At 40.6% G+C, this 9730-nt stretch overlaps 1 long non-coding RNA gene across 1 annotated transcript; it reads right to left on the reverse strand.

Moving 5' to 3' along the window:
• Positions 1-5191: 5191 nt before the first annotated feature.
• LOC119293568 lies at positions 5192-7838 on the reverse strand. The gene is made up of 4 exons (XR_005143113.1): positions 7659-7838; positions 7237-7575; positions 5398-6476; positions 5192-5323 (listed from the first exon to the last, which is right to left on the reverse strand). It is a non-coding gene; the product is annotated as an uncharacterized LOC119293568 (long non-coding RNA).
• Between the last annotated feature and the right edge of the window lie 1892 nt (positions 7839-9730).

Raw genomic sequence — 9730 nt, forward strand, 5'->3', positions numbered from 1 at the left:
GCGGGATTGAGCATCAGATTGACTTAATTCCCGGTGCTTCGCTGCCAAACCATGCGCCATATCGTACCAATCCAGAGGAGACGAATGAGATTATGCGTCAAGTACATGAGCTACTAGGCAAAGGTTATATACGTGAATCTCTTAGTCCTTGTGCTGTTCCTATTATACTAGTGCCAAAAAAGGATGGTACTCGCGTATGTGTGTTGATTGTAGAGGCATTAATAATATTACTATTCGTTATCGTCATCCTATTCCTAGGCTAGATGATATGCTTGATGAATTGAGTGGCTCTACAATATTCTCCAAAGTTGATTTGCGTAGTGGATACCATCAAATTCGTATGAAATTGGGAGATGAATGGCAAACAACATTTAAAACTAAGTTTGGTTTATAAGAGTGATTAGTCATGACTTTTGGGTTAACTAATGCGCCTAGTACTTTCATGAGATTAATGAATGAAGTTTTACGTGCTTTCATTGGACGATTGTGGTAGTCTATTTTGATGATATACTGATTTATAGCAAATCTTTGGAAGAACATTTGGAGCATTTACGTGTTGTTTTATTGCTCTACGTGATGCACGTTTGTTTGGTAACCATGGGAAGTGCACCTTTTGCATCGACCGAGTATCTTTTCTTGGCTATGTTGTTACTCCACAGGGAATTGAAGTTGATAAAGCCAAGATTGAAGCTATTGAGAGTTCGCCGCAACCCAATACGGTCACACAAGTGCGGAGTTTTCTTGGACTCGCTGGTTTTGATAGGCGTTTTGTGATAGATTTTAGCATCATTGCTACACCTCTCAATGAGCTTACAAAGAAGGATGTGCCTTTTGTTTGGGGTACCGCATAGGAAGAAGCCTTCACGGTGTTGAAAGATAAGTTAACACATGCTCCTTTACTCCAAATTCCCGATTATAATAAGACTTTTGAGCTTGAATGTGATGCTAGTGGAATTGGATTAGGAGGTGTGTTATTACAAGATGGCAAAGCTATTGCATACTTTTCTGAAAAATTGAGTGGGCCTAGTCTGAATTATTCTACTTATGATAAAGAACTATATGCTCTTGTTCGGACCTTAGAAACATGGCAACATTATTTATGGCCCAAAGAATTTATTATACATTCTAATCATGAATCTTCGAAACGCATTAAAAGTCAAGCAAAACTGAACCGTAGACATGCTAAATGGGTTGAATTCATTGAGACTTTCCCTTATGTCATTAAACACAAGAATGGTAAAAAAATGTTATTGCTGATGCATTGTCTCGTCGCTATACTATGCTTTCACCACTTCACTTTAAAATATTTGGTTTGGAGACCATCAAAGATCAATATGTGCATTATGCTAAATTTAAAGATGTATTGCAGAATTGTACAGAAGGCAGAACATGGAATAAGTTCATCGTTTATGATGGATTTGTGTTTCGTGCTAACAAGCTATGCATTCCAGCTAGCTCTGTTCATCTTCTGTTGTTGCAGGAGGCACATGGAGGAGGATTAATGGGACACTTTGGCGTGAAGAAGACGGAGGATATACTTGCTATACATTTCTTTTGGCCAAAGATGAGACGGGACGTTGAGCATTTTGTTGCTTGATGCACTACATGTCAAAAAGCTAAGTTACGACTCAATCCTCATGGTTTATATATGCCTTTGCATGTACCTAGTGTTCCTTGGGAGGATATATCTATGGACTTTGTTTTAGGTTTACCTCGAACAAATAATGGGAGGGATAGCATATTTGTTGTCGTGGATAGATTCTCGAAAATGGCACACTTTATACCATGTGATAAAAGCGATGATGTTGTTATTGTTGCTGATTTGTTCTTTCGTGAAATTATTTGCTTGCATGGTGTGCCAAATACTATTGTTTCAGATATTGATACTAAATTTCTTAGCCAATTTTGGAGATGTTTATGGCTAAGTTGGGGACTAAACTGCTTTTTAGTACTACTTGTCACCCCCAAACTGATGGACAAACTAAAGTAGTCAATAGTACATTGTCTACTATGCTTATGGTTGTTTTGAAGAATAATAAGAAAATGTGGGAAGAATGCTTGCCTCATATTGAATTTGCTTATAATCGTTCATTGCATTCTACTACTAAGATGTGCCCTTTTGAGATTGTGTATGGTTTCCTTCCTCGTCCACCCATTGATTCGTTGCCTCTTCCGTCTTTGGAGAAGGTTAATTTTGATGCTAACTAAGGTGCTGAATGGATCTTAAAAATGCATGAGATAACTAAGGAGAACATTCAGCGTATGAATGCTAAATATAAACTTGCCAGAGATAAGGGTAGAAAACGTGTTGTGTTTGCACCTGGAGATCTTGTTTGGTTAGATTTGCATAAAGATAGATTTCTAGATTTGCGCAAATCAAAGCTAATGCCACGTGCTGACAGTCCTTTTAAGGTGTTGGAGAAAATAAATGATAATGCATATAAACTTGAGCTGTCTACAGATTTTGGGGTTAGTCCCACTTTTAACATTGCAGATTTGAAGCCTTATTTGGGTGAGGAAGATGAGCTTCCGTTGAGGACGACTTTATTTCAAGAAGGGGAAGATTATGAGGACATCAATACCATCATTACACCCACAACCCCAGCTGCTATACACACTGGACCAATTACTAGACCTCAAGCACACCAATTAAATTATCAGGTACTTTTGTTTCTTCGTAATGATTCTGATGTTCATGAGAATATGATGCTGCCTAAATTGGATACATTTTTCTTGCTTACAAATGAAGGGCCTAGCTGGGACAAGAGGGATGAACATTGGAGCAAGATCAAGCATGGAGATGATGGCATGCGCATTGGGAACAAGAACGAAGTTACAAGTGATGATTTCAGAACTTTGAAGCCACCATAATGAGTGCATGAAGCCTTGGACGAAATATACAAGATGTCACTTCATAAATTTCGTCGAGAGGCTATTATAGGTGCCGTGTCACCTTATTTTTGGGCCAGGCACACGTAATTTTGAAATACTTAAGTATAGGCTGTTTTTAGAGTCCATATGTGTGGGGAAACAAGAGTTAGGGCTGGTTTCAGACCCCTCTTCCAAGGGTCACGAAATTCCCCCCTCTTCCTCCATATATACAGCCCTTAGGGCGCCGTTTAGACTTTGTGTTTTGTTTACATTAAAAGTTCGCCATAGCTGCAACTTCACGTACTTCGTTTGTATTCAACGACCAGACCAAGATGTTACAGAACCCCACCTTCATTAATAAAGCTTTCCTCTTTTATTCGTAATATCCAGATTGCAATCTCAGTTGCTTGTTCTTCGTTTGCTAGCAGTAAATAGACCCTCGTGGTGAGGTTGATCGTGCTCCATCGTGGTCAATAACCCTCAGAAGTTGGTTTAGCGATTGCTAAGGTGCGATGTCTTCACACGTTCGTAGTCGGATCGTCAAAGTTGACTCCCACAGAAAATGATAGTTATCTCATCGAAACATCGGGACACCTTCCCCTCTATCAAGCTCTTTCTTGAGGATAGCAAAGTATATTAGAGACCTCCTAGGAGATCAAGACCTCCTAGGAGAAGATCCCTAGTGGATATCAAGACCCGCATCTAGGGAAGGATCCCCATCACATGATCATCAAGACCTCATATCCTTCTTGGATTTGGGAATAACTTTACCCTATTGCTTGTTTCCTTTGATTTTTCATTTATTCTTCTAGATCTATGTGTTTGCTACTCTTGTGGATGTGTGATTGGTTTTTTTGGGTGTGATTTCCCTTGTGTGTTCTTGTGCTCTTGCTCCTTTCCCCCCTCCAAGTGTGAAAAGATCCCCTCTAGGTTTCACCCTCCAACACTTTATGTGCATGCATAAGGAATCACAAACCTTAACACCAATATTCTTACTAAAGAACCATTACTCATTAACTTGATTCACATATTATCATCTCCGTATCGCAAAACTATTGCAAGTAATCAAACATATCATATCCAATGATTTATATGAAAGTTTTTATTATACCTCTCTTGGATATTCAGCATATTGGGACCAAATTCATATCTCGTGCAAATTACCATTGCTATTATCAACTTTCAAAAAGATTTAAGTGAAGCATGAGAGTGTAAATATTTCTTGAAAATTTAATCTTATCAACTCTCAAAATGATATAAGTGAAGCATGAGAGTGCAAATATTTCTTCAAAATTTAATCTTATCAACTCTCAAAATGATATAAGTGAACGTGAGAGTGTATTTCTTTAAAATATAATCACCGCCAACCACAAAAGGATATAAGTGAAGCACTAGAGCAACTGCCTAGCTCAAAAGATTTAAGTTAAACACTTAGCACATTCTAACAAATTATGATAAACATGTGGCTCTCTCAAATAAGTGTGTTCAATAGAGATGATTGTGACAAACTAAAAAGCAAACAAAGCAAAGACTCATATAATACATGATGCTCTAAGCAAAACTAATGATATGTGACGAATAAAAATATAGCTCCAAATAAAATTACCGATAGTCGGTAGAAGAAAGAGGGGATGCCTTCCGGGGCATCCCCAAGATTAGTTGCTTGGGAGTCCTTGAATATTACCTTGGGGTGCCTCAGGCATCCCCAAGATTAGGTTCTTGCCACTCCTTATTCCTTCATCATTTGTGATCTCACCCAAAACTTTAAAACTTCAATCACAAAAAACTCAACAAAACCTCGTGAGATCCATTAGTATAATAAAGCATATCACTACTTTAAGTATTGTTGCAAACCCATTCATATTTTATTTTTGCATTATACATATTATATTCTAACTTCTCCATGGCTTATAACACCTGATACAATCCATAGTTCCATCAAAACAAGCAAAATAATGCAACAAAAATAGAATCGGTCAAAAACAGAACAGTCTATAGGAATCTGAACATTGACCATACTTCTGTAACTCCAAAAATTCTGAAAAATTAGGACAACGTGGGAAATTTGTATATCAATCATGTTCAAAAGATTCAAAATTTATCACCATCCAGCAAATTTTAACAATTCTGCTACCAGGTGCAAAAGTTTATGTTTTTGCGCAGAATCAAAGCAACTATCATCCAAATCATCCCAAAAGCTTTACTAGGCACAAACACTAAATAAAACACAAAAACACAAGCATAATAGTAGCATAATTGTGTGCACACAAGAAAGCAGAAAATATTGGGTTGTCTCCCAACAAGTTATTTCTTTATAGCCATTAAGATACGCTTGGGATTTTAATGATGCTCACATAAAAGACAATAATTGAAGCACAAAGAGAGCATCTGTAGCGACCCGACCTCAAACAGTCCAGCCTCTGTGTATCTATGCCATCCCTAGATCGGTATCCTGGCACACACAGTACATCAATGTATATATCAAAGTGCAATCACATGTATAAATAACATAAAACTGATATATACCTCATCAGTCTCAGCGGAAACAAACGAACGTGTGTGGAGTCCCATCAACGCCAACGGCAAGTTGAGTGTAGACCGTAACCCTACAATTTAACTCTTACTCACCATAGAAATTCCTCCAACATAAGACGTTCCAGCCCTGTAGGTCAGTACATGGAATGTACTGGCAAGTCACATCATAAGAGTATAAAGAACCTATATGTACATGCAATTTGGCTGGTGGAAAACTCAAGTTTAGTTTTGCATAAAGCTAGTTTTTCCGTAGAATAAAATATATTATTCTACCACTATAGTAATAGCATGGGAAGAGTTGGCAAACCCAACTCAATCCATTCCCAAAGTTTCATTTAAAACCCGACATTTCCACTACTAGATGCTCAAGTTGTCCGTAATCGAGGACATGGCTAATCGATTAGGTTTTAACACACTGTAGAGGTTTGCGCACTTTTCCCCAGAAGACTTGATCGCCTCCATTGAAGTTCTCGCACTGCCTGGCGTTTGAGAACAGGATAACCGAGACCTAGTCTTTCGAAACTATTTCCCCTTTACCCACGAATAGGCCGGTACACCTATTCATTCTACATCTGCTAGCCTATCCTGTTGTGGCTGCACACGTAAGCTTCTAGACATGAAAACACGTCTGATCCCTTTGAGCCTGGGCAGTAGACCACCACCAGCATGGATTTCCCATGCATGCTCCCACTATACTTCGCCACCATTCAAACCAATCCCGCCCAGGTAGTTTATTTAAAAGTCTTGGTCCTGATTACTAGTTTGTCACTCATGTCTCGCCATGAACACTTCCCAATCCACGTCTACATCAGCGAGGCAAAAACAAACTTACACGACGGTGACAAAGGTTGTATAGTTCAGACCTACCTCATATGAACTACTAGGCAAGAGCATAGCCATTCGGCATAAATCCCTACCATGCAATCCTACCACAAAGGACTAAGTGCATATAAAAAACATAGGTAATTAAAAGTATGGTCAAATGTGAACTTGCCGGTAATAGTTGATGAAGATTAAATCACTCTCAGAAACTTACTTAATAGAACTATTCTTCACTCCCTGTTGAAAATCTATAAAACCAAACATTGCATTCACATAAGCAATCATTTCAGAGAACCAAAATAACATGCAAAGCAAAAAGTCTCGGTAAAACCAAATGAAGATCCAACACTCTTAGCTATCACAAAAATATTCTAAGTGCAAAACAACATATGACATATGGTTCAAAAATGTGGTGTGAACCATAGTGCATACTAGGCATACGAGGAAAATATTAATGGACAAATCCTAGTGCATGGAAAATATTATGAGATTGGTCCAAGTCATAGGTTTGGCTATAGTGACAGAGTGCAGAAAGAATCAACTAAATTAGAGCTATGGTTTAGGAGATATGGCCATTTGAAGTTTGAATTCAAATCTAAGTACTGTCAAATTTGAATCTGACAAAAGTTTACAAAGATGACACTACTGGATAAATCTAATCAATACAAAGAATTTCTCGTTGGTTTTATCGAGTTTGGATCTACGGTAAAAAGTCGTGGCTATTCTAAGGTCGGGGATTAATCGACAATTTACAGGGACTAAAAGTGAAGCAAAATAATCATGCAAAGGTCCCTGGCCACATGGTGGCCTCTGGTTGGCTGAAAAGTGTCTGTTATGTGGCTAAACCAGCGAACGGCCGGTAAATAATAAAAACATGCACTGCGGCTAAACTAAGTGAATCGGCTGGTCAGTTTAAAATAAAACTGATGTTTTAAACAACACTCGCGGTTAACTGTGTACCGGTTTGAATTAAAAAAACTAATCAAAATGAACAAGGAGGTGGCTCACAGAGGCAATGGCTACGGGCAGGGGCTCGACATCGGCGGGACGGCAGCTCCATCGGGTTCCGATGGCGGGGTCCGGCGTGTCGAGGGCGGGCGACTCGGCTTATTGCAACGATGTCGACGAGCAGGAGATGGTGGAGTTGGCGTCGGGCGGTGATGGGGCGGCCGCTGCGGTGGTCCTCAACGGCGAGGAAGAAGAAAAACGGGACCAGCGCGTCCGGAAGGCGGTGATGGCATGCATCGGGATGGCCGGGACATGCGAGGCGAAGGCGGCGACCCGGTGCTCCGGCAAGGGCGCGGCTCCGGCAGCTCGGCGTCGAGCGGGTGGCTTCTCTGGCGAGTCCTAGGGGAAGAAAAGATGTCAAACGGATACACACGGACAAGGGGAATAAATTGACGAAGAAAATGAGGGCTTTGGTGCACCACCGGCGACATAATCGCAGGCAGAGCGGCTCGGCTCTGGCGAGATTCAAATGGTGAGGGCGTCCAGTGCAAGCGGCGGGGGACGATGCGAGACGGTGGGATTGAGAGAGGGCGTCCAGTGCAGGCGGCGGGGGACGAGGCGAGACGGTGGGATTGAGAGAGGGCGTCCAGGGGGTTTTATTTGTGCGGTAGAGGCTCCGGTGGCTAGCAAATAAGGCCTGTCCAGAGAGGCCTCATCGGCGGTTGCGGATGAACGTGCGGTGAGCTTATCCCACAGCTCGCACTGGAGGTTAGGGCGACAGGGGCGAGGTCCCACTAGTCACTGGCGGCGGTGGGAGGAGAGCGCGGAGTCCCTCTGGTGCTATGCGCGGGAGGTTGGGAACGATAAGGTGGGGAGTCCCACCGGTTAGCGGGAGCGGGGAAAGGTGAGCGAGGGCAGGCGGCCAACGCAAAGGAAATCGGACGTGCGGGGTAGGCCTTGGCCAAATTGGACAGCGGCTGGATGGGCTCCTAGGCCTGTGTGTGTGTGGGGGGGGGGGGTTGATTTTTTTCTTACAAAAAAACATTTTAGATCCAAACAAATTCAAACAAATTTCTAAAAATACCACATAAATTTCTAAAAGCACTACTGAATATATAGAGCACATAGAACATTAATTCCAGCTCACATAATTTGGAAAATATTTTTCCTAATGCAATTAATGCACTTTTTGCAAATAAAATAAATACCAAACAAACTTGAATAACTCCAAATAGTAGTCTAGTAATTTCTCAAACTCTATTATAATTGAGGAAGTCATATTATCCTCTCTCTTTTATTTGAATAAACGAATTTCAAACTCAAAGGAAAAACTCTCCAAAAGTGATTTGAATAAATTTTAGAAGTGGACCCCATCACTTCCCACCCTATTTCATATAATTTTTAGAAGTCCTATTATCTTCTCTCATGAAAATTCTTGAGTGGCATAAAGTTTTTGAGTTGGACTATTTTCAATTGGAATTCAATTCTTTTTCAGAACCCCTTTTAATTTCTTTAAATGGAGGAAGTCATATTATCTTCACTCTAGGGTTTTGTGATGAATTTGAATTCATGGAGATCAAAATGCAAGATGAGAGTTTTGGGAAAGTCCTTTTATTCCCTCTCATTCAACTTTCAAAAAGTTTAAATTTCCACTCAATTTCACACAATGAGTCACACAATAATCAAACAAACAGTCATAACCATTTATTTAATATAACATTCCAAAATTTAGAATTTTGAGATGTTACAAACTACCACCCTAAAATGAATCTCGTCCTTGAGATTCGGAGAGGCTAGAAAGAAGGTTATGTTTGGGGGGTCTTCTTGAAAATCCATTCGTCAACACAAGGTATGGGGTGCTTCCAACCTTAGAAGCATGATTACGGTTCCAACAAAACTCATGTCTTCGGGTTGACAGTGTCAGTCTTCTCATATTCTCCAGGATAACTACCTCACAGGTGCTCTTCCTGTAAGGGATAACATTTTTCCTCAAAATCTTGAGTCCTTGCATCAAAATAAGATCCTTCCGAGACTTGAAAGGTCCGGCGCCAATGCTAAACAACTATCAACAATCTCATGGTGGTTAACAACTACTGGTTCCTCCTGCAGGAAATGGGTCTGGGTTAAAGCTCACCGTATAACCTATGATCTGCAATGGTTGCTTGTAGAGGGTTCCATCGTCCTGCCATTATATGGCTTTTGGTTTGTCGTGTCGACACTTTTCTAGGGTTTTAAGGCTCTCTGATCTCCCATCAACATATGATAGCTCATGATAGACGTCTCCGGTATGGGGTCCAATCCATCCCATACTTGAATAATTACCACATATGCAAATAGTGAATCGCGTATTCTAATACTTGGGCATCCTCACCAGCATTGCAGAACTTTTCTTCTCCATGAACTATGTTCGGGTAAATCCTTTGGTTCTGCAAGCCAAACAAAACCTCTATATATCCACTACTGGAATCAGCAGATTTGCCGTCCGCCCATTCTTTGCCATCTGCTAGCTGATGGCAAAGGTAGGCTTTGCCATAAGCCAACAGAAAGCGGACGA

The sequence above is a fragment of the Triticum dicoccoides genome, chromosome 4B, assembly GCF_002162155.2.
Source record: "Triticum dicoccoides isolate Atlit2015 ecotype Zavitan chromosome 4B, WEW_v2.0, whole genome shotgun sequence".
NCBI lineage: Eukaryota > Viridiplantae > Streptophyta > Magnoliopsida > Poales > Poaceae > Triticum > Triticum dicoccoides.